General features: G+C 37.4%; 1 long non-coding RNA gene across 13 annotated transcripts; it reads left to right on the top strand.

Annotated features, from left to right (window-relative positions):
- The first annotated feature begins 299 nt into the window (after nt 1-299).
- On the top strand, nt 300-3916 carry LOC122015966. 13 transcript variants are annotated; one of them, XR_006121026.1, is made up of 5 exons: nt 311-1315; nt 2471-2522; nt 2771-2816; nt 3088-3443; nt 3570-3916. It is a non-coding gene; the product is annotated as an uncharacterized LOC122015966 (long non-coding RNA). The 13 variants fall into 13 exon arrangements; XR_006121023.1 differs by having other exon boundaries at nt 300-1029; nt 1162-2522; nt 2771-3443; XR_006121024.1 differs by having other exon boundaries at nt 300-731; nt 821-2522; nt 2771-3443.
- Nucleotides 3917-22759: the final 18843 nt, after the last annotated feature.

The raw sequence follows: 22759 nt of genomic DNA on the forward strand, positions 1-22759 counted from the left end.
GAGATAATGGTCGACAAGGTATAACAACCAAGCACTACAACAAAAATGACTTTCTACAGCACGTCATCAACGGCGCACAATTAAGACGTGTCGTTAATACTAGTTTTTACGGCACACCCAATCAAGTACGCTACGAATAGTATTATATTTATACAAATAACAGCGTGCAAAAAATTACACGCTGTTAAAAATAAATATTAACAGCATACTTTTTACATGCTATTAAAACTATTACAAATTTTAAAAATTAAAATTTTAAAAACATACAAAATATACTATTAAAAATATTATAAATTAAAATTTTAACAGCATACACAACAAATATGCTGTTAAAAGTTTTATGTAACTTTTCGCGGCACGTCCTCTACAGCACGCTGTTAATAATCTTAAAAGTTTTGGGATTTAATCGTGTCCGACGCCGTATCTCATCACGATCCCGCACCTTTATTTTTCTTGTTAACCTAAGCTTTCCCTTCCCGCAACGTCGCCTTTCCTCTCCGCAGCACAACATGATTTCTTCCATCGCCGACAAAGAGGCCGCCGACAAAGAGGCAGGCGACAAGGTTGAGGGTCGGCTGCTCGAGAGGTGGCCAGTGAGGCAACGAGCGGTTGTTGCCTGCCTCCTTGTCGACGGCCTCCTCCCATCGTAGCACGATCTTCACCAGTCACCTACGCGATGCAGCCGTTGCCTAGACTCGCTTGTAGGCGGTTCGCAAACGGCTACTTGAACGGTGATGTAACCCTTTCTTCCTCTCGTTGCGGCAATCCACTCAGGGATTAGCTAACTAGAATGCTAACTAGAATGCTACCTGCAACCTAGCTTCCTCCGCCACTCAGGGATTAGCACCGTCAATTACATGTTGAATACAATCACTTAATCAGTTACTCAGCGAAACTGAGTTACGGGCGCGAATCTTTGATGGCTTCAGAAGTTTGTTCATGGGTTCACCTAACATGAACACATTAGTTGGTTTAGGTGCTTTATCATCCTTTGCAGTCAGTTCAATTGCTGCCTTAATTCCAAAACTGGTATTTACAATCTTATACGGGAAGATGCTTTAATTTATTACGTTTGTTGCTATACATGCATCTGCTTGTTGACCATGCTCCTTATCAACATGTTTTAATGGTTATAAAAAATGTTGTTTGATTATGTCATAGCAACAAAAGAGGCGGGGAGGAATGGGGATGCACAAATTAAACAAAGGACGGCGATGTGAGACACAACAAATTGTAAGGGTAGGGGTGCAGGGAGTGGTAGACTTGTTGATGCCCAGAAAATGAGGCTTCAATATCAAACCAGTGACTACACTTTGTACGCATATAACTCCAAATTAACCTAACTATATTAGTGACTATCAATATCTGATTATCATTTTAGTGACAAATTAATAACAAAATGATAATATCAATTTAGATTGGTCTGAAGAAATTGAAAAATTATATTTGTTTTTTTATTAGTAAAACTGTAGGACTTTGCTAGTGTGTTGATGGTAACAGTATGCCAAACGAAGTGTTCCATACTATGTCAAAACATGGATATATCATAGTATTTTGCTTAGGAGCAAGCAAGGCAGCTGCTTGTTTTATGTTGCTGTGGTGAAAAAAATTCTTCTTAATGCTAGTTTGATTAGAATGCATGATGACAGAAGTACATATTATGATGCATAACAAGGCTATAATACTACTTGGCATTTCCAGTGAGCATTGATATTGTACTTTTTTGAATATTTGAATATTGTACTTTTAAATGTCGGAGAATATTTAAAAGGTAGCCATTCCTTTCCTTTCGCCCGTAAGTGATTGTATTCAACATGTAAATATGTTGGAGAATATTTTGTATTCTTACTTATATTTTGAATTTTGATACTTGCTAATATATCTAGATTCACTAACATATACACTTTCACTTATATTTGCAAATTATATTTGAATGATGTTTGAGGAATGACTTTTTAGTCGATAATGCATTGGTCTTAGAATGCATTGATATGGTATTTATCCAAGACATATTATCTATTGTTTGCTCTGTTCTGTCCAAATAAACTTTCAATTTCTTCAAAATACAGTCAGATTAATTTTTAGAATTCATTGGTTATTCTTTTGAGATTTTTTCTCTCCTCATTTTGATGGCTAATATATGACTCTAAGCTTACCAATTCTTCCATAAAGCCTTTCATTCCATTCAAAGGGATGGCAAACATCATCCACAAGTGATGTGGAATGTGAATGAGAAGAATTTTATGCTTCACTTGGCTTCATCCTGATTTGTGCTACTCATTGTTATAGATTTAGTGAAAACACTGTTTACAAGTAAATTGCTTGGATTGTTATTGTAAGTACGTTACATCAGTTGCATTGGAATACCCTTACTATCTGTATGCAAGCATGATTCAAGGTGTACACATTGCTAAAATCACTTGAGCATCCAAAGGGATGAAAATGACTTGTATTTTAATGCATGAAACAGGTGTCTTGGTGGGTTATAACGTAATACATGAAATAGATTTCTTGGTGCGTCGGTGAGTTATACCTTGATTATATTTCACTAACAAGTCATGAAGTAGCTTGAAATTATGTTATCTTTTTACCTGGTAGCCTTTTTAGCCCATTCTGCTGGTAGAACCAAAATCCATGGTTTTTGATGCTTTATTAGAAAGATTATGTTGACTTTCTTTTGAAGATATCATGTATCTGTCTAAAATATCTAGTACAAAAATTTCAAGCTGATTGGCAAATTCATCAAATTTCCTTTTTGTTGGATATACAGATTGCTTGAATTTGTGAGACGGGATTCAGATGACATTCCAATCCAGGTAGTGAAGTTTCACTTACTCTTTTCATTTATCCCACATAATTGGTTTAGCACATTGAAATTTTCAAACATGCTTGGTTGTAGCACTGCATTGTGCTTCACACACCTGATATAATGTGGCTCTATAATATGTTTCTGTTGTGCTCAACCACAAGCAGTTGAAGTTGTTGTTGCTACAAAATTGACTTAAAGAATTATTAGAAATTAAAAAAAATAGTAAGCATGCAATATTTATTTCTGTTCTGTATACCTTGAAATGAGTACCTATGCAGGAGAATTAGGATCATTTTGAAGCTACTATCTCATCTTCTAAAGGAAAGGGATTTGCTACAAAAGAACATTTTGAAGCATTTACTAGAGCTAGCTTGTTGCTCTTCAACAACATATTCTCTCTTCTTATTGAGGAACTGATTAATTTGGTAAGCAATTCATTTAATAATCCACACATTCTCTAAGTTCCAAACCATAATAAATCAGTTTAGAATTAACAATTTTCGCCTTCTTTTTCTTGGGTCTCCGAGTTGATTTTGGAAACATGCTTTGCACTCAGCATGCTCTCTAGCCGAGGAATCTTTGCCTACTCCGACAACTAGTCAATCACCATGCTCTCGGCCTTTTACGATTTAATGTACTTAATCTTATCTATGATTTAACGATTAATATGAAGTATTCATATTTTCTTTCTCATCTCATATATGCTTTATTAATTTAATCAAGTTTACTAACTTAAACTCTCATCATGGTTAATTTGCAGGTTGTAATTCCCTTGCATAAGTTGATTTCAATTGTGTCCTCTACAAACAAAATAAATTCTGTCGAAAAGTATATTCAGGTCGATAATCATGAATTCTGGTTCATGGGGTTTCTGAACTATGACACGGTTGTGCGCCGTCAGCACGAAGCTTTGCGCCATATGCAAAAGGAAGCATCGCCGCGACGGTAGATCTAGATGTTCCAACTATGTAACTTTTGTACTGAGCAATAGACTTAGGGTCTTTCTTTGGTTCATGTTAATATTTATATTGTTGTTTAGAGAAATTGATGAGCTTTGTAAAATGATTATTAGATGAATAAAAATTATGTATTCATATTTTGATTTTATATTATAATTTTTATTTTATTTTAAGTGGTGTATGAATTGGGATAATATCTAAATTTTAAATTTGTATTACATATTTTAAATCAATATTAGTGATAATTATATGATATTTTAACCGCGGCGCGCAACGCATGCTGCGGATATTATTTTTCGCGGCATGCAACGCATGCTGTGGATATTATTTTCCGCGGTGTACGTTGCGCGCCACGGATAATAATATTCGTGACATGCAAGGCACTTTTCACAGCGTGCAATGCATGCTACGGATATTATTTTCCGCAGCGTGCGTTGCGCGCTGCGGATAATAATATCCACGGCATGCATTGCACGCTGCCAATAACCTAGAACTTTCAACAGCTTTTAATTGTGCAGCTTGCAATGTGCGCTGTAGAAAGTGAATTTGCACTCTGCAAAAAGTCATTTTTGTTGTAGTGAAGGGTCTAGTAGAATCCTTGAAATCCTATACTATGGTATAATTCTACTAATGTATAGGCATGAGCCTATATTACAAGTAAGGGTTTACTAGGATACTCAGTACCTTATATTATAATATAATCCTACTAATATATAGGCAGAAACTAGGCAATCATGTCTCCAAGTTGCTAGTCACCTAACATTAATATCTTGATTAATTCTATGGAATCATCTCAAATATAATAAACAACGAAATCAAGATCAAGTAATCCTAGGAACCGATTCAAAGGGGAAAGCCTAGTGGAATACACTACCCTCCTGCTAGGGAGTGATTTCCATCAAGTATAGGTTAGTATAATCTCACTAACATATATGTCCTCACACCAGTATACAACTATACTACCTATAATATTAGTGCCCTGCAGGCACGAGCCTAAGTATATAGTCATACTATAATATAAATTCATGAACATAAGCTATAGGCCTAAATAACAACAAAAGTCTATTAGGATACTCAATATCCTACACTGCAGTATGAAATAATAAACAAAGGTTTAGCAAGATGCTCGATATCCTATGCTACGATATGATCATCCTAACAATAAACACAAAGTCAAATCATCTACTAAGGGGTCTAGCAGAATATTCAATGTCCTATACTATGATATGGTAATATCATGCATATCCATAAACACCATTATGAATATTAAACATAATTGCATAGCTATCAACAATAGATTAACATATAAGGATAAACAATAAAGTATCAAACTCAGGAGTGATATAGGATAGACTTAAGAAAGCGAGTAACTGTGACCTCATCAAAACATGACAATAAACAATCATGCACTATAATCACAGCTATCAAGACGATAAGCAAGATCAACCCACCTCATTGTAAATCATCCTCACTGTCTTTAAGTCAATTATTTGCTCCGAACTCAAGTCTTACAAGTATAGGATACAGATCCAATCTAAGTACTAAAGTAGTCCTAATAATAATGTTAAATTGGTTTATCGACCAGGTGATTAATTCATATGTTAATCACTAACTCATCAATGTTAACCCATTTGTTAATTAGTTAGTCAATCTATTAAATCTGTAACTAGTACAATTAATTAATCAACTAAATCATAGCTTTAATTAATATAACCTTCTGCTAACTGTGTTCTTCCGGAGTCTGTGACTCCTCCTCGAGTAGAAATTCCGACGAGGTTGTAGGGAATCAATGGCGGCGACATCACTGGAGAAGGGTTCGTGCACGGCGAAGGGAAGAAGAAAAGTGGCTGGTGGCCCGGTGGTGACGACTCGTCGGACTCACGGCGTGTGTGTGGCATTGGGAGGAAGGGGAAGGCAGTCGGTTGGAGCAGTTGGGAGGCGCCGGCATTTGGGGGATCTTGGGCAGCCGACACGGCGGCGGCCGCTCATGATACCCAGATCGCAGTTTTCTCCATCGATAGACTCTCGACAGCTTGCTCTCTCGGTAGCTGACAGTTTACAGCGGTGACGTCGCATGACCAGGAGAAGGGAGTACAGTGTCCGACAACCAACAAAAACAACAAGGATGCTTGACGACGACCGTGAAATCACGGCAGCATCCGTGCGGCGGCGATGAGGATGAGGAACGATTCCACATCGTCTTCTTCAGCGATGTCTCACGACCGCAGAAGACGGCGGCAGTGGGCAGATTAGTGACTTGCGTCGCGTGTGGGAGCAGGGAAGGGACGAGTGGTGGATGTGCAGTAGAGAAACGACACCGGTAGAGGCTGTACCGGTGTCTGAGGTGAGTGGCGGCTGCGGCTACAGTGACGACGCCGCGTGCATGAGACGTGTGAGAGGAGACTTCGAACCTAGGTCTTTAATATCAACTTAGATTAATTAAGTTAATTATATTATTAACTCCCATTCTAAACAGACTTTAGAAAAGTCGAATCCATTAATCCCATAAACTATCTAAATATTCATTTTAAAATATATATATAATAACAAAATAAATTATTAATAAAAATTTATTAGAATTTTTCATCATTTATTTTATTATTATTATTATTATTATTATATATATATATATATATATATATATATATAACAGTATGCTCCCAGGAGAACAAAATTATATCATTTTAAGTTGCATGATAAACAAAGATCCAAATTGTTATTGGAAGATTATGCAAATCAAGACTAGCATAGGGAGGAATCTTACCCTCCATTAACAATTTCATCGAGGTAAAGTAGGACCAAATCTAAGTTTTCAAGTGTTAACTTTTATCTACATTCTTCCTAAAAAGATATGATGCAATTAGAGCTGCATATAAAATTAACATAACCATTTTACCTATTTTATGAGTAATAAACAAAAAGACTGAGTTGAAGGTAAACAAATCTAAAAAAAAACAGTTGCTATTTTTAGCTACTTATCAGTGGCTTTAGGGTCTTGAGTCTTTTTGGAATAAAAATCATGTGCCATTGAAAAAGCATGACTCATTAATGAATGAGATGATATAAAGCGAGATATAAAATTTTGCACAGGCCGGCTCAAGACATATGATTTATGCCTAGGGCCTCAATTATATTAGGGTCCATCAAATTTTATATATATATATAATATTTATTAAAATATTTAAAATTATAGTTAAAATAAAATTTACTCAAGATTTATTTTTATTATTAATTTTATTTTTATAGCCAGATATATTTTGATCAATAATTTTAAATTTTTTAGATTTAACCAATATTTTTTATTTTTTTTATAGATTAAAGTTAAATTTGATTATTTTTATTTTTTTTACTCGTGATAGATTTAATTGATAATTTTAATTTTTTATTAAAATTTAATTCGTAATTTAAAATTTTTTACTAATAAAATTTAATTTACTAATCAAAATTAAGTTTGGTTAATAAATTAAAAATATTTATTGGTTATACTTAATTGATATTATCTTATAAAAATACTTTTGGAAGTCAAAACATATTTAATATTACACTATCATTTCCTCTAAATTTTATTGTCCTTTCTTTCTTCTCATTTTTATACTATTATTATTGTGTCGTTACTCTTCCATTAGGCACACTCTTTTATTTTTAATAATTCATCATTAATATTTAATAACTAAATATTTTTAACTAAATAAATTTGATTGATAATTTATCGAAGTTAAAATTGATAAAAAGATAGTTTAGTTCACGAATCTCTCACCAATATGAGATCCAGAGAAAGAGTATCTCATACGTAGTGACTATATCTACTACTCAAATCTATTACTTTTAGATCACATAACAATAATTTTATTGAGTTAAGACCTTCCTTTATCGAAGTTAAAATTGATTGATAAATTTTTAAAAAATAATAATTAAAATGTATATTAATAGTATTATAATAATTTATTACTCGTTGCCAAATTAGTTAACATAAAGTGACATTGGCACAAGATAAAGTTATTGCTATATGACTTAATTGACCACTGTTTCCAATTGTAAAAATAATCATTAACAATCTATGAAATTGTCCTTTTAAATTTTACTAATAAAATTAAATGTCGTGCCCGGGGCATAGTTGAGTTTGGCTATTGTGGGCGGGCAAGGGGTTAAATCTTAACAAAGTTAAAAAAAATGTCATACCCGCAGTGGCCAACTTTAATTTCCCAATTTACCTTCTCATAGATGGTCATGAGACCGACTATGTGGATCAATAGGGTGGCGAATTTCACCTTTTGCTACAACTAATAAGATTTTTAATATTTATTATTTTTTAAATTAAGGCTTATTTTTTTCGCCTAGGGCCTCAAGAATAATTGAGACTGATCTTGCATCAACTGCTCTACTTCCACCTTGACCCGATCTTCCATAAACAACTCTGATATTGCGAATCGATCTCTCAATTCTTGATTCTCCTTTCTTAACTCTCGTACTTCAGTAGATGATGAACTCGAACGACCTTGAGCCTAGGAGTAGACATCACACGATCAAAAATAACTTTTGTTTGTGAGTCAAGGTTAAAGAGGGAATTCTTTTTTTGCTTTGATCACCAATGACCTTATAATACATGTCACGTATAACATTGTGTGATGGAATTTGTAGCTCCCCTCCCTCTATATCAAGTTGAGACACCTGTGCAACACTAGCAGTCATATCGTTCTATGTAAAAGAAAATATTATTCTTATTTAATATACAAATAATAAAGCTAGTCATTGTTAAATGCGAGAGGTAATAAAGTTTAGATACTCCATCATCCTTTCGTCGATGCTGCTACAAAATAGCTCCCAATAATTGGATGGTAGTTATAAAGTATTTCTTACATAAACACATTTGTTTATAAATTTAAATAAGTTCATTGATAATTATGATAATTAAATAAGTTATGGTAAGCTCATAAACTCTATTACATCTTCTATAATAGATTGTGATCCAGTTGTATGATTCTTGTATCCAGATCAGCGATCTCAGTATTTATATTGTTTCAAGAAATTAATGAATTTTGTTGTTATTTTTCTATAGTCCAATTTTTTTTTTTTCAATCATCCCAAATCTCATTTGGTACATATATGGGATGACTTTGTCTCTTTCTTTCTTCACTTGTACAATAATTTCTTATATTATTTTTGACAATACAAGTTTCATAAATTTAGGCTCGTATCGGCTCCCAATTATATTTTTTCTACAATAATATTAAGAAAATTAGTATAAAGGGATATTATACAGTATCAATAATACTGTATAAGTTGACCACTTCCATCTTTTAGCCAACTTGAAGGTCAGTTATAAGCTGACTCTATGATTTACTGCTCTTCATATAACTTGGGGACGGACTGTGAAAGACTTATGAGGTGAGCGTAATTACTTTATGCTACAATAATATTCAAACACTTACAAAAAAATTCACGATAATAAAATCTTTAATGTGTTGATCTACATACCTCCATATATAATCAAAAACACACTGACATTTATTAAATTTTTTAGTGATGTAAACAATATGCTATGATTATTGAGAGTAAAACTGCTAAAAAATCTTTATTTTTTTAAAATAATAAAAAAAAAGATTATATGAATATGAATCAGTAATAACATCAATACTTATCACCAATAATTTTCAGCGTAATCTAGCCATTGTATATTAATATAATTAAGATGTGACTTTATTATATCTGTAAAATAATATTATAACACATATAAGTTTCAAATAATAATCAAATCAGTATAAAAGCATATGCCGGAAATAATTAAGCATAAAGGACACCTTTAGAAATTTTGTTTGGCAACAAAAGAGACATGTTAGGCAAACTTAGTGTACAACATTATGAGGCCTGAAAAAAATTACAGATCAATCAGCCTTAGAAATTTAGTTAACCATAATTTTCAGTCCTAAAATTTAATCATCATTACAAACTAAATCATTAACATTAACAGTTTTTAAATCTCCAGACTTTATTTAAAGCATCCAAGTTTGCTGAGGACATTCTGAATATCAAATAGGTCCTAAAAAAATTAAATATGTTCAAGAACCATTCATCTTTGCATAGTTCAACCCCTCTAATGAACATGCTATCTTTAACCAAAATAATTTTACTTATTTCCCTCTATGGATGAAATTTCTATTTTTAGAAAATTTATTTATATCCATGCTTCAATCCCATTCATTAGAAATGATTTCAATCTATTGAAACCAAACATAACAGAAAAAGTTACTGGTTTACCTACCATTTTGATTTCATTTTGAATTTATTTACATTGTATCAAAGGCAATCTATGCACATTTATCTTTGCGAGTGTTCTTTTTAATAACAAATGTAATCTCTTCAATAATAAATAGGTAATTGGTTAAAGATGTCATCCTCTCACCAACAAAATATTAATCTTTATTAACTAAGATTAGCAATTCTTTTTCTATCGTTGTAGAATTCTTATTAAGCATTAGGATCTTATATATTGTTCATTCTAATATAGGAATGTGAATTTACTAACATCATCAATAATGTGCACTGGAATGTGAATACTTATATGGGGTAACATCATCTTTTCCACATGCTTATTTCAAGTACAGAAAGTCATCTGCATGACTGCATTGTGCTAAGTGAGTAAGAGCGCATTGCTAATAATAATCATTCATCAATACCTAGTGCACAAAGAAAATTATCTCCAAATAGTTTAAGAACACGTCAAATAGAAGGCTGCACAAACAACATTATAAAATTAAGTATCAAATAGAGGGTCGCACAGCTAACAAACAACATTTTTGGTATTTTTTACCATAGAAAATTCCATCCCATGCACGCCAGTTCAAGGGTTGCACGCGTGGCCGGCCTGGGTTGCGTGCGCACCCGACCTCTACCTTGCCCATGACCTGGTATCATTAAGGTGGCTAGGTCATGCTTGGCCTCATGACCTCGGTGCAAGGCCGCAGTCGAGGTCACGCTTGACTTCGTGACCGCTATGAGCCACGGTCGAGGTCACGCTCGACCTCACGACCTCGCTATGAGGCTGCGGCACGACTTGGTCATGGGCACAGCGAGGTGACACCTCGGTTGCTGACAGATCAGGGTAGTGGGATAGGGAAGACTGAAGAGGGTAGAGAAGCAAACCTATGAGGAGAGATTGCATGAGGAGATCACATGATCAGCGTGATTGCGTGAGGAAAAATTTAGAGGATAGATCGGAAAGAAATTGGGAAAGTAATTTAGTGACGGAATAAATTATTTTAAAAATTTTCTATCGCTACTTTAGCTAATGTATCCCATTTTTATTAGAGCTAGTTTAGCCGAAATTATTTTTAGTCACTATTTAGTAATTAGGACCGTAAATAAGTTGAGTCGTGCTGAGTTAAATTTTTGGGCGCTCAATTTTTTTTGATAAAATAATCGAGTCAAGTCGAGTTTAAAATGAATCAAGCCTTTGAAATGATTGTTTAAACTTGATTTGATTTATTTTTTATGAACCTGAGCTCGAGCTTATATGAAGTTTGGCCTGAGCTTGACTCGTTTAGATGTTTTTGAGCTCCTAATTCAAACTTAGCTTGAGCCTGATTTGAGTTTGGTTCATTTAAATATTGTCAAACTCTCAATTTAAGCTTGTTTGATTGTTTGAAACTTTTATTTGGTTAATTAGTTATTGAGATTGATAATTCAAACTTATTTATTTATTTAGCATAAGAGTTTTATTACTGAATATGGTTCGTGAACATTGTTCATAAGTAGTGGCGTAGCTAGGATTTTCATTCAGGAGGGGCAAAGTGACGGAGTCGATTGATGACGGTGATGTTGGCGAAAAACAACGACGTCGACTAAGCGAAAGAAATCAATCAAGAAAATTTCACCTCAATTAAAAGGTGTTCCGGCGAAGAGATTGCGTTAGCCAAGTGAAGACGAGAGACATGCAACAAATGATAGCGACGATGGTAACAATCGGTGTGCGACGATAGTGACTTGCTATAACGGCAACGACATGTCGCGGAAGATCTTGTGGGTAAAATTAGAGTTAGGAAAAAGAATAGGAAAGAAATTAGAGGAAGAAAAAAAATGAAAAGGGGAAAATAAAAGTTCGGGATTAGAGGAGGTAGGAGAAAATGGACAGAGAAAAAAAATTAATTCAGGAAAAAGGGAAAATGGGTTTGGCTGAAAGGATTTTAATTGGAATTTTTTGTTAAAAAGATTAGAAAGTTTCAAAATTTATGACTATACCTTTTTTTTTAATGTTTTTCCCATCGTATTAATATTTTCTTTGAATTCCAGGGGGTGCGACCGCACCCCTTGAGTCTTATATAGCTACGCCCCTGTTCATAAGCATTGTTCACGAACATTAACGAACTGAATACATATGTGTTCAAACTTTTTTATTTAATATGACGAGCTGTTCAATCTTATTTATTTAAACGATCTTGTGTATATTGAATGAAAATAAATAAATTCTTACCAAACTTGTTTAGGAACATCTAATTCATTTACATCCCCAAGGGCGGATCCAGAGGGGGGGGGCAGCATCGGCGGTCCCCCCCCTACCGGTAATGGAACCCCTAGTAGTATGGGGTTTCACCGGTGGAGATAGAAGATATTGCCCCTTGTTCCATATAAAAATCGCCCCTCAATCCTTTAATTCCTGGATCCACCACTATACATCCCTATTTGTTGACGTTGAGGAGACGAAGGGACACCATTTCCCCTTCATTTCTCTCATTGCTGCAAACGTCTCTCATTGCTGTAAACACCAAGGAGACAAAGGGGCGTCCTTTCCCTTTTGTCTTCCTCAGTCATCTTATAATGTAACACCCCACCCTCCTCACTACTAGTCTGTGAGGGCGGAGCGCTACTGGACTACTAACTTATCTGAACTAATCTTGTTCACATGTTGATAGTAATTCCTAAAACTCTCGGAGAACTCAAAACATACAATTAACTAGCAGCGGAAGACTAAAATGACTCATCTAAACACATAAAATCATTCTATAAATAATATCATCAACATGAATGAACAATTCCAATAGTCTAAATACAACATAATCTTAATAAATTCTTATGCTAAATCCCAAGGCTTCTATAGTCCAGGCATCACACATCCATCCGCACCTCCTTGTCGCCTTCCTCTGCTATAACTTTTCCTTTCCTTTATCAGCAGTAAGAGGAAATGCAACTATAAGCAAAATTGCTTAGTAAGCGTTATCTAACTTACAAAACTCGAATATGCATGTTGCTGGAAGAAATCTAAAACTGAATGCTCAGAAAGAAATACTACTCATGCTCATCTAATAGCAAAAGAAACATAGCATACTGAAATACTAAACATGTAAACAAATCTAAACAACATGTCAGCATATAGGAAAACTAAACTTGCTGAATTCTAAACTTATGTGAAGCTTGTTTCTTTTGTTTAAAAAAAAACTTATACTTTAATACTTCAAAATAATAAACAACTTCTCTTGGGCCCAGGCGTAGTATCATCTTATGCGCGTTCCCTAATAGGTTGGGGTAGCGAGCCACCAATCCTAAAAGAGCAGACCTCGGTCTACCAGGGCCAAGACCTCAGAATTGGACACCTAAATTTGTTTAACGACAACCTCGGAAGTCGGGTACTAGCCTCTTCAAAGTAAAATATCTTAATTACTTCTTCTTTAAATGTCTTGACATTTTAATAAGCACCATGTGTGCCAAAATCCCTAAAATCTTGACTTTGGGATCTACTTAAGGCCTTGGCATTTTTCTTTCTTTTCTTTATCTTTCTTATACTTGTTAATACCTCTAATAAAAGAATGCTTTTTTAAAAACTGAAATGTTTAAACAAATTCTAACTTTGAAATGCATAAACAAAAATCTGCATACTATGCTAATCAAAATTCTGCATACTATACTAATCAAGATTCTGCATTCTATGCTACACTATTTCTGTATACTATGCAAACATAAATTCTGCACTATAATACTTAACCAAACTGCACTATAATCTTTTTTTAAAAAACTGCACTATAAGTTCCACAAAAAATCTGCACTACAAGTTTCACCAAAAATCTGCACTATAAATTCCACCAAAAATTTGCACTACAAACTTAATTAAAATATGCACTATAAGCTTAATTAAAATCTGCACTATAAGTTTACATAAAAATCTGTACTATAAGCTTAATTAAAATCTGCATTATAGGCTTAATTAAAATCTGCACTATAAATTCCACCAAAAATCTGCACTACAAGTTTCACAAAAAATCTGTACTATAAACTTAATCAAAAGCTGCACTACAAGCTTAATCAAAATCTGCACTATAAACTTAATCAAAATCTGCACTATAAGCTTAATTAAAAATCTGCACTATAAGCTTACATAAAAATCTGCACTATAAGCTTAATTAAAATATGCACTATATGCTTAATTAAAATCTGCATTATAAGCTTAATTAAAATCTGCACTACAAGCTTAATTAAAATCTGCATTATAGGCTTAATTAAAATCTGCACTACAAGCTTAATTAAAATCTGCACTATAAGCTTACATAAAAATCTGCATTATAAGCTTAATTAAAATCTGCACTATAAGCTTAATTAAAATCTGCACTATAGGCTTAATTAAAAATCTGCACTATAGGCTTAATTAAAAATCTGCACTATAAGCTCACATAAAAATCCGAATTTCTAATTACAAGGAGAAAACAAATCTTGGATCTACTCTAAATTCCCAAGCAACCACAATCCTTTATAGCATATTCCGAAAACTAAAAGAAACACTAAATCAAAGTTCGAAACTACCCTTACCGCAGGTGAGTAGCACTTACCTTGGTGTTCTTGGACTCACAACCGAACAAGAAGGGCTTCTAGGACCTTGGCCGGCCGCCGGAGACGATGCCCTAACTCCTTTTTGTTTTCTGCCCGAGCTCCGCCGTCGCACGCAGAAGAGAAGGAGAGAATGGTTTAGGTCACCGGAAAACAGAACATCAACTTATCCCTTTTTATAACTCAATATTTCTGTTAACTCCTTAAATAAATTTTTCTATCTTTACTAAACAGAACCGCCCGCTTGGGCACTTGGTCAGCCGCATCCGCTTAAGGTTCGGTTCGGGTTGGAGGTTGCGGGTTCGAATCTTGGCTGCATCCCTTTTATTCCTATTTATTTTATGTTTTCCTATTAACTATTACTTAAATAAATTTCATTCCCCTTTTTAATTGGCAATGCTCACTGAGACACTTGGTTAGCCGCGCTTTGCTAAATCTTGACCGGGTCAGAGGTCGCGGGTTCGATTCCTCAGCTGCCCCTTTTATTCTCATTTATTTTCTGTTTCCTATTAACTATTACTTAAATATATTTCATTCCCTATTGTAATCGGCAATGATTTATGGGACACTTGGTCAGTCGCGTTTTGCTAAATCTTGACTAGGTCGCGGGTTCGAATCCCAGCCGCAACCCTTTTATTACAATTTATTTTCTGTTTATTAACTACAACTTAAATAATTTTCACTCCTCCTTTAATCAGCAACGCCTGCTTGAACACTTGGCTAATTGTGTTTCACCCCGGTTAGAGGTTACGGGTTCGATTCCTCATCTGAACCTTTTATTCTCATTTATTTTCTATTTCCCTAACTACTGCTTAAATAAATTTTGTTCTCCTTTTAATTAGTAATACCTGCTTGGGCACTTGGTCAACAGGATCTGCTTAAGAGTTAGCTCGGCCAGAGGTCTCTTGTTCTAATCTCGGTTTGGACTTTATTTTTATTAAAACTTCTTTCGTTTAGTAAAAATACCAAACGAACTCCAAAAATACTCTAAAAATTTCTAGAATATTTCTAGAATATTTTTAAATACTATTAGGACTTGGAATAAGGAAATTTGGGTCGTTACATATAAATAGTGTGTCCAAGCCATGAGAAGGAACATGCATAAGGAGAGGGATTGGAGGGGATCAGAAAGTCAAAGCAGAACGTTCTAGGCTCTGGAGATTTGACTCGTGAATTTTGAAGTACTTTTCGGTTATTCGTGATCATACTTCTAACAGTAACGATATCCGACGACTTCTTCGATTTTTTCGGAAGATCATTGTAAATAATTATAACTTTATTTTTGTATTTGATTCATGCAGTAAAAAAGACAACACTATTAGCAATAAAAAATTTAATCTGTCCTTAAATTAACGACTGATATTTAATTTCATTCCTTAAATTTACATCTGAATTAAATTTTTATAGTTGATTAGCTATACAATTAAAAATTCCATCACTAATTAAATGAAATTAATGTTTGATTTCTAATTAACGGCAGAATAAATATTTAATGGATAATTTTCTAATAGTCCAGGAAGATCGGGCTTCTTTGGCAACTGAAAAATAAAAATGTTTTGTTGAATTTTATTTATATCATTACCTAAGGTAAGAATTAAAAGAGCTTTCTAAATTATATAAATGATCAAAGGACTTTTCATTTTAAAATAAATAAATAAAGCACACTCCACTAGATGTTGTGTAATTAAAATACTCTTTTATTCTTGATTTGGTAATGACGAGGGATCCCATCAAAGAAGAGTCAAGGCTGTAAAGATAAGATGACGTGGAGGGTACGTTCGAGCGGATTTCATACACCCGAGCGGGCTACAATACAATCAAGCTGGCTACATACGCACAAGCAGGCTACATGCAGTCTTGTAGGCTACATATGCCCAAGCAGGCTACATACGCCTGAATAAGCTACATACGCCCGAGCGGGGTACAATACAGCGGAGTAGATCACCCAAGTGGCTCGGCGCGAGTCAAGCAAGTATCTTATCATATCTTTCTGGGAGAGAGTGTCGTTGACAACATGATTGCTCTAGCTGGCGGAGAGTATCTTAGAAGCTTCCAGCCGTTTTGTCAGAAGATGGTTGGCTTACTTAAGGAATAGTGCCAAAAATACTTTCTGGAGTTGTCCTTTCATAGGACATCTGGAAAGACACATTTGTGCTTTGAGATGTGTGCACAAGCGTTACAATAGCTCTATAAAAGGGGGGTTCCCTTCTATAGTGGAGGTATGCGCAACTTCATTTCTTTACACGCTCTAGCTGCAGTTTTCCCACTATTCTGTTTCACCGGAAAACTGACTTAAGCGTCGGAGGGCCAACGTCGGGAACCCTTTCCGGGCTCGGCATTGACGTTCTTGCAGGACTATCGAGGAGTCTTCACCGAGTCAACCAGTGGGCCACGTCGCTAGCTCACCATCTCCTCAGATTTTGGACAGGATCATATTGGCGCCATCTGTGGGAACGTAGCTTGCATCAAAAACGTGAAGATGGAGGACGATGGATGGCTCACAATGGTAACACTAACACAAGAGGATCGGGAGACGTTGATATAGGTCTGAGCTGCGAGAATGTTTCAACAACAGCAGGAAGCAACCGGCGATGACCGAGTGTCCAAGGACCCAATAGCATCGGAGCTAGGTCGGCCACCTGACCATGGGTCCTGAGCAGACAACTCGCCCGACCGGTGACCGTGTAGCCAGCCAATAGGGGTCGATTAGCAGGCGCCTAACGCACCGATCCCCTACCATCGAGCGCTGTTTCTCACTCCTATGGAAGGACAAGGCCAAGCGGAAAGAATGCAGGGATCATCTAGCGAAGACATGACCACTCGAGATAACCGAAAGGGCAAGACCCCCCTCGGCTCGACGACTTTGCCGAGTGGGTTAATTGGCAATTCTGACAAGCAATTCACGATGATGAGTTGCCATCAAACTTTAGACCGTCGACGATCGGGAAGTATAATAGGTCAACTGGCCTGGAGGACCATTTGCTCGAGTTCGACACTGTATCTACTCTCCACCAATACTTGGACGGAGTCAAGTGTCGAGTCTTCCTTACTACTCTTTTGGGATCGGCGCAGAGGTGGTTCCAGCGATTGTCGTTCGATTCCATTCGTTGCTTCAGAGACTTCTGAGTGACATTCACTCAACACTTGCTAGTAGCCGTCATTAGCAAAATACCAAAGTAAACCTCTTCGCAATCAAGCAAGGGCCCAAGGAGCCACTCAGGACCGATTGTCGTTCGATTCCATTCGTTACTTCAGAGACTTCTGAGTGACATTCACTCAACACTTTGCTAGCAGCCGTCATTAGAAAAATACCAAAGTAAACCTCTTCGCAATCAAGCAAGGGCCCAAGGAGCCGCTCAGGACCTATATTAAGAGGTTCAATCAGGTGGCTATGGAGGTCCTAGCGGCTACCCAGGAAGTGCCGCGGAGCGCATTCTCTCAGGGACTCACGGAGGGCGAATTTTTCTACTCGCTCGTCATAGAGCCCCCAAAGGACTTGATGAGTTGCTCGAACGAGAAATGAAGTTCATCAACATCGAGGAGGCACAGGCGGCTCGAAAGAGAGACGCGACTGCCAAGTCGGCTGTTACTTAGGAGCGTCGAGCGGCACACCATAATCCGCCCCGAAGGGACCCTGATCGGGTACGACGTATTAGCATATGGAGCACCAAGCACATGCCATGCAACATGTAAAGGCCGAGCGGAAGAAGGTCAAAGAGCTTCGGCAGTGGACTGTTAGGTTCTGCTCGTTGCACAAAACAGCGACTCGTAATATGAGAGACTGCTATAGCTTAAATGTTGGTGTGGTTAGCACTAACGGTCTAACTCAAGTTTTGATGAATAATAAAGTAGGCTAAGTTAGTTTCATATTGATTTAACACTTTGACCAAGTGTGAAGGAGAAGCCCAGACGGGTCGACGGGCTGACCTGACGTTTGGCACGACATCCAGCTAGGTCAACGTGCTGACCTGATAGCTGACACGAAGTCTAGACGGGTTGAAGGGCTGACCTGACGTTTGACACGAAGTCTAGCTAGGTCGATGGGCTGACCTGATAGCTGGCACGAAGTCCAGACGAGTCGAAGTGCTGATCGGACGTCTGACACGAAGTCCAGATGGGTCGATGGGCTGACCGGACGTCTAGCAAGTAAATTGAGGTAAGTCACTAGAGGGGAGTGACTGTGAGGACGCGTTCCCGGGAAGGGAACTTAGGCGCCGATCCAACTTAGAACAATTTCAGAACTCTAAGTTGAGATCTTGACTAGATTTCGGTCTCGGTGAGATGAAATCTAATTACTATTCTGTTTAATTATAAACTGTGCTAACACTCTATTTTGCAAGATATATAATTTACATTTGCCTCCGAATTAACGTTTTCTTGCAGGAAGGAGATTGTTGGAAAATAAGGGTCCGGGCACTCGGAGGCAAGTTTTATCCTCCAACGCACGTTGACACGTGGAGCTTTGTGATTGGCCGTGCTACGTAACATTCCAGGCGCCCGGAAGGGATCCGGGCGTCCGGAGCCTCCTATATAAGGAGGGTGAAGGCTGGAGCAATAAAAACGACAAGATCTTCCATTGATTGCTTTGTTGTGCTCTTGCGACGCTGCGAAGGCTCTCCGACAAGTACTGTTTTTTCTTTCTTCTAAATTATTGTCGGTATTATTTTTACTAGCATTTCTGTACCTTACTTTTGTAATAAGCTTTTCGAATTGCTAGTGGATTGTCCAACGAAAGCACTCAACGAGTGCGGGCCTTGGAGTAGGAGTCACCGAAGGCTCCGAACCAAGTAAAAATTATTTGTGTTAGCATTGTTGTTTTCGTGTTTATTCTGCTGCATACTCTCGCTAAATTTTTAATTGCTATTCACCCCTCCCCCTCTAGCGAATTCATGATCCAACATTAAATACCCCACACCACCGCCCCTCTTAGTAGGGCGTTCGGTTCTGATCTCCAAAACCCAAGCACCGACACTATTGCCGAGCGGATGACAGCACGGTCGGGATAGCGCACATACCGAGGCATCCTGAAGGCGATCACAGTCAAGGCATGGTGACATATCCGCCCGAGCGTCTTCGGAAAGGCTGTGCATATCCACGCAGGAGGAAGAAAATAAAAGGAATGCCGCTCGGGGCGACATTAGATGATCATGAGGAGTCCAATTGATGGCAACTCCAACAAGGCACGAAAGTCGCACGCCCAACAGTTGGAGACTCATATTGTTCTGGCACAAAAGCACAGGAGCCACCTACCAGAGGCTAATGAACAGAGTGTGCTGGCATCAAATCGACAGAAATGTAGAAAGAAAACATGCTGAACATTGGAGAAATTCAGAGTTAGGTTGAATCCGGCCAAGTGCTTGTTTTGAGCTAGAAGCGGGCGCTTCCTTGGTTATATAGTAATCGAGATGGGAATTGAGGCTAACTGAGCAGGAGAGCTCGACTCATACTCTCATTGTCTGCAAGACAAAAGCAGGAGTAATTTGAAGCGGCCATGGAGTGCGAACCACCTACAACTCTACCGGGTCGGATAGTAAGTGCGAAATTGAATTCATGTAATTTATAAAAATATCCGTTGCATGAATGCAAGGGAATTTGAAAGAAATCTCTAAAATACTCAAGGCTCACGTGCCAAGCGGCCATGTTATAAGTGGGCATGCCCTCACGCCAAGTGTCAAAGACTCACGTGCCCAAACGATCGTGTTATAAGTGAGCCTAGCTAGCCACGCCTAGTGTCAGAGACTCTTGTGCCAAGCAGCCAGGTTTGAACTCAAGGTTCACGTGCCGAGCGACTGTGTTATAAGTGGGCATGCCCTTATGCCAAGTGTCAAAGACTCATGCGCCCGAGCGACATGTTATAAGTGAGCCTAGCTAGCCACGCCCAGTGTCAGAGACTCTTGTGCCGAGCGATCAGGTTTGAACTCAAGGCTCACGTGCCAAATAGTTGTGTTATAAGTGGGCTTGCCCCCATGCCAAGTGTCAAAGACTCATGCGCCCGAGCGACCGTGTTATAAGTGAGCTTAGCTAGTCACGCCTAGTGTCAGAAACTCTTGTGCCGAGCGACCAGGTTTGAGCTCAAGGCTCATGTGTCGAACGATCGTGTTATAAGTGGACATGCCCCCATGTGAAGTGTCAAAGACTCACGCGCCCTAGCGGTCGTGTTATAAGTAAGCCTAGTTAGCCACACCCAATGTCGGAGACTCCTCTATCGAGCGGCTAGGTTTGAACTCAAGGCTCACGTGCTGAGTGAATGTGTTATAAGTGGGCATGCCCCCACGCCAAGTGTCAAAGACTCACGTGCCCGAGTGGTCGTGTTATAAGTGAGCCTAGCTAGCCACGCCCAGTGTCAGAGACTCCTATGTCGAGCAGCCAGGTTTGAACTTAAGGCTCACGTGCCGAGCGACCGTGTTATAAGTGGGCATGCCCCAACGCTAAGTGTCAAAGACTCACACGCTCGAGCGGTACCTAGCTAGTTACGCCTAGTGTCAGAGACTCACGTGCCCGAGCGACCATGTTATAAGGGAGCCTAGCTAGCCATGCCTAGTGTCGGAGATTCTTGTGCCAAGCGGCCAAATTTAATTCTAGGATCACGTACCCGTGCGGTCGGGAGCAGTTGAGCCATGTCCACAAACTCCGGGCCTTTGACCGCTGAGCAACAGACCAAAACCCAAGAAGGCGAATCAGTGGACTTGCAGCCTCCTTCGACTAAACTTGAGGGAGAGACTTGTGATCCGGTAATGACGAGGGACCCCATTGAAGGAGAGTCAAGGTCGCGAAGATCGGATGATGTGGAGGGCATGGCCGAGTGGACTACATACGCCTGAGCGGGCTACAATACGGCCGAGTGGGCTACATACGCATGAGCAGGCTACATGCGGTCGAGTAGGTTACATACGCCCAAGAAGGTTACATACGCCCGAGCGAGCTATAATACGACCGAGCAGATCACTTGTGCGGCTCCGTACGGATTAAGCAAGTATCTTATCACATCCTTTTGGGAGTGAATGCCGCTGACAGCAGGATTGCTCCAGCTGACGGAGTGTACCTTAGAAACTTCCAGCCATCTTGTCAGAAGATGGTTAGCTTGCTTAAGGAAAAGTGTCAAAGATACTTTCTGGAGTTGTCCTTTCATAGGACATTTGGGAAGACGCACCTGTGCTTTGAGATACATGCACAAAAGTTACAATGGCTCTATAAAAGAGGGGTTCCTTCACAGCGGAGGTATGTGCAACTTTATTTCTTTACACGCTTTAGCTGTAGTTTTTCCACTATTATGTTTTGCAAGAAAACTAATTTGAGCGTCGGAGAACGAACGCCGAAAATCCCTTCCCGACTCAGTACTGACATTCTATGTGCTTGTAGGACTATCAAGGAGTTTTCCCCGAGTCAACTAATGGGCCACATCGTCAACTCACCAACTCCTTAAATTTTGGATAGGATCAATTCTAAATGTTATTATAACAACTACTACGAACTCCAACATATAATAGTTCGTCAATGTATAATTATTACAATGTTAAAAACATTTTAATTAAACTTATTATACATGAAATATTATTCTATTAAAACACCCCTTACTAACTTAATAAAAATTCTTTCAAATTCATCCAAATCTATTAACGTGGGTCGCAATTATTTTAAAATAATTTTAACTATTACGTAGTTATTATAATTATATTTAAATTTTAAATATTATTATATTAAAATATTTTTTATTAATTTATCAAAATTATTTTAAATTTATCAAAATCACTTTAAAATTTTAAAATAATTATAGCAGCTATAATGAGTACAACTACATAATAGCTATTAATATTACAATAATATTGTATAGCAATGAGACAACTATATAATAGCTATTTATATTACAATAATATTGTATTAATAGTTACATAGTGTGGCAATTACATAATAACTATTATAGATTATAACATACAGTCGTGCTATAATAACACTAAAAAGCTCCCAGGACGTACCTAACTTGAGTTGGTACTCAAATGATAGATTTATATCAATAGACAAAAGTTCAAATTGCGATTACAACAAATAACCCTTCCACTTAAGGTCATCAATATTTAATTTACTTCCATTCATCTCATCATAGGATCAATGGTGAGCGCGAGCACTATCACATCTTTACATCTACAATAACACTAAAGGTAAGAAATAATATTGTAATAGCTAC

Source organism: Zingiber officinale, chromosome 8B (assembly GCF_018446385.1).
Source record: "Zingiber officinale cultivar Zhangliang chromosome 8B, Zo_v1.1, whole genome shotgun sequence".
NCBI classification, from domain to species: domain Eukaryota; kingdom Viridiplantae; phylum Streptophyta; class Magnoliopsida; order Zingiberales; family Zingiberaceae; genus Zingiber; species Zingiber officinale.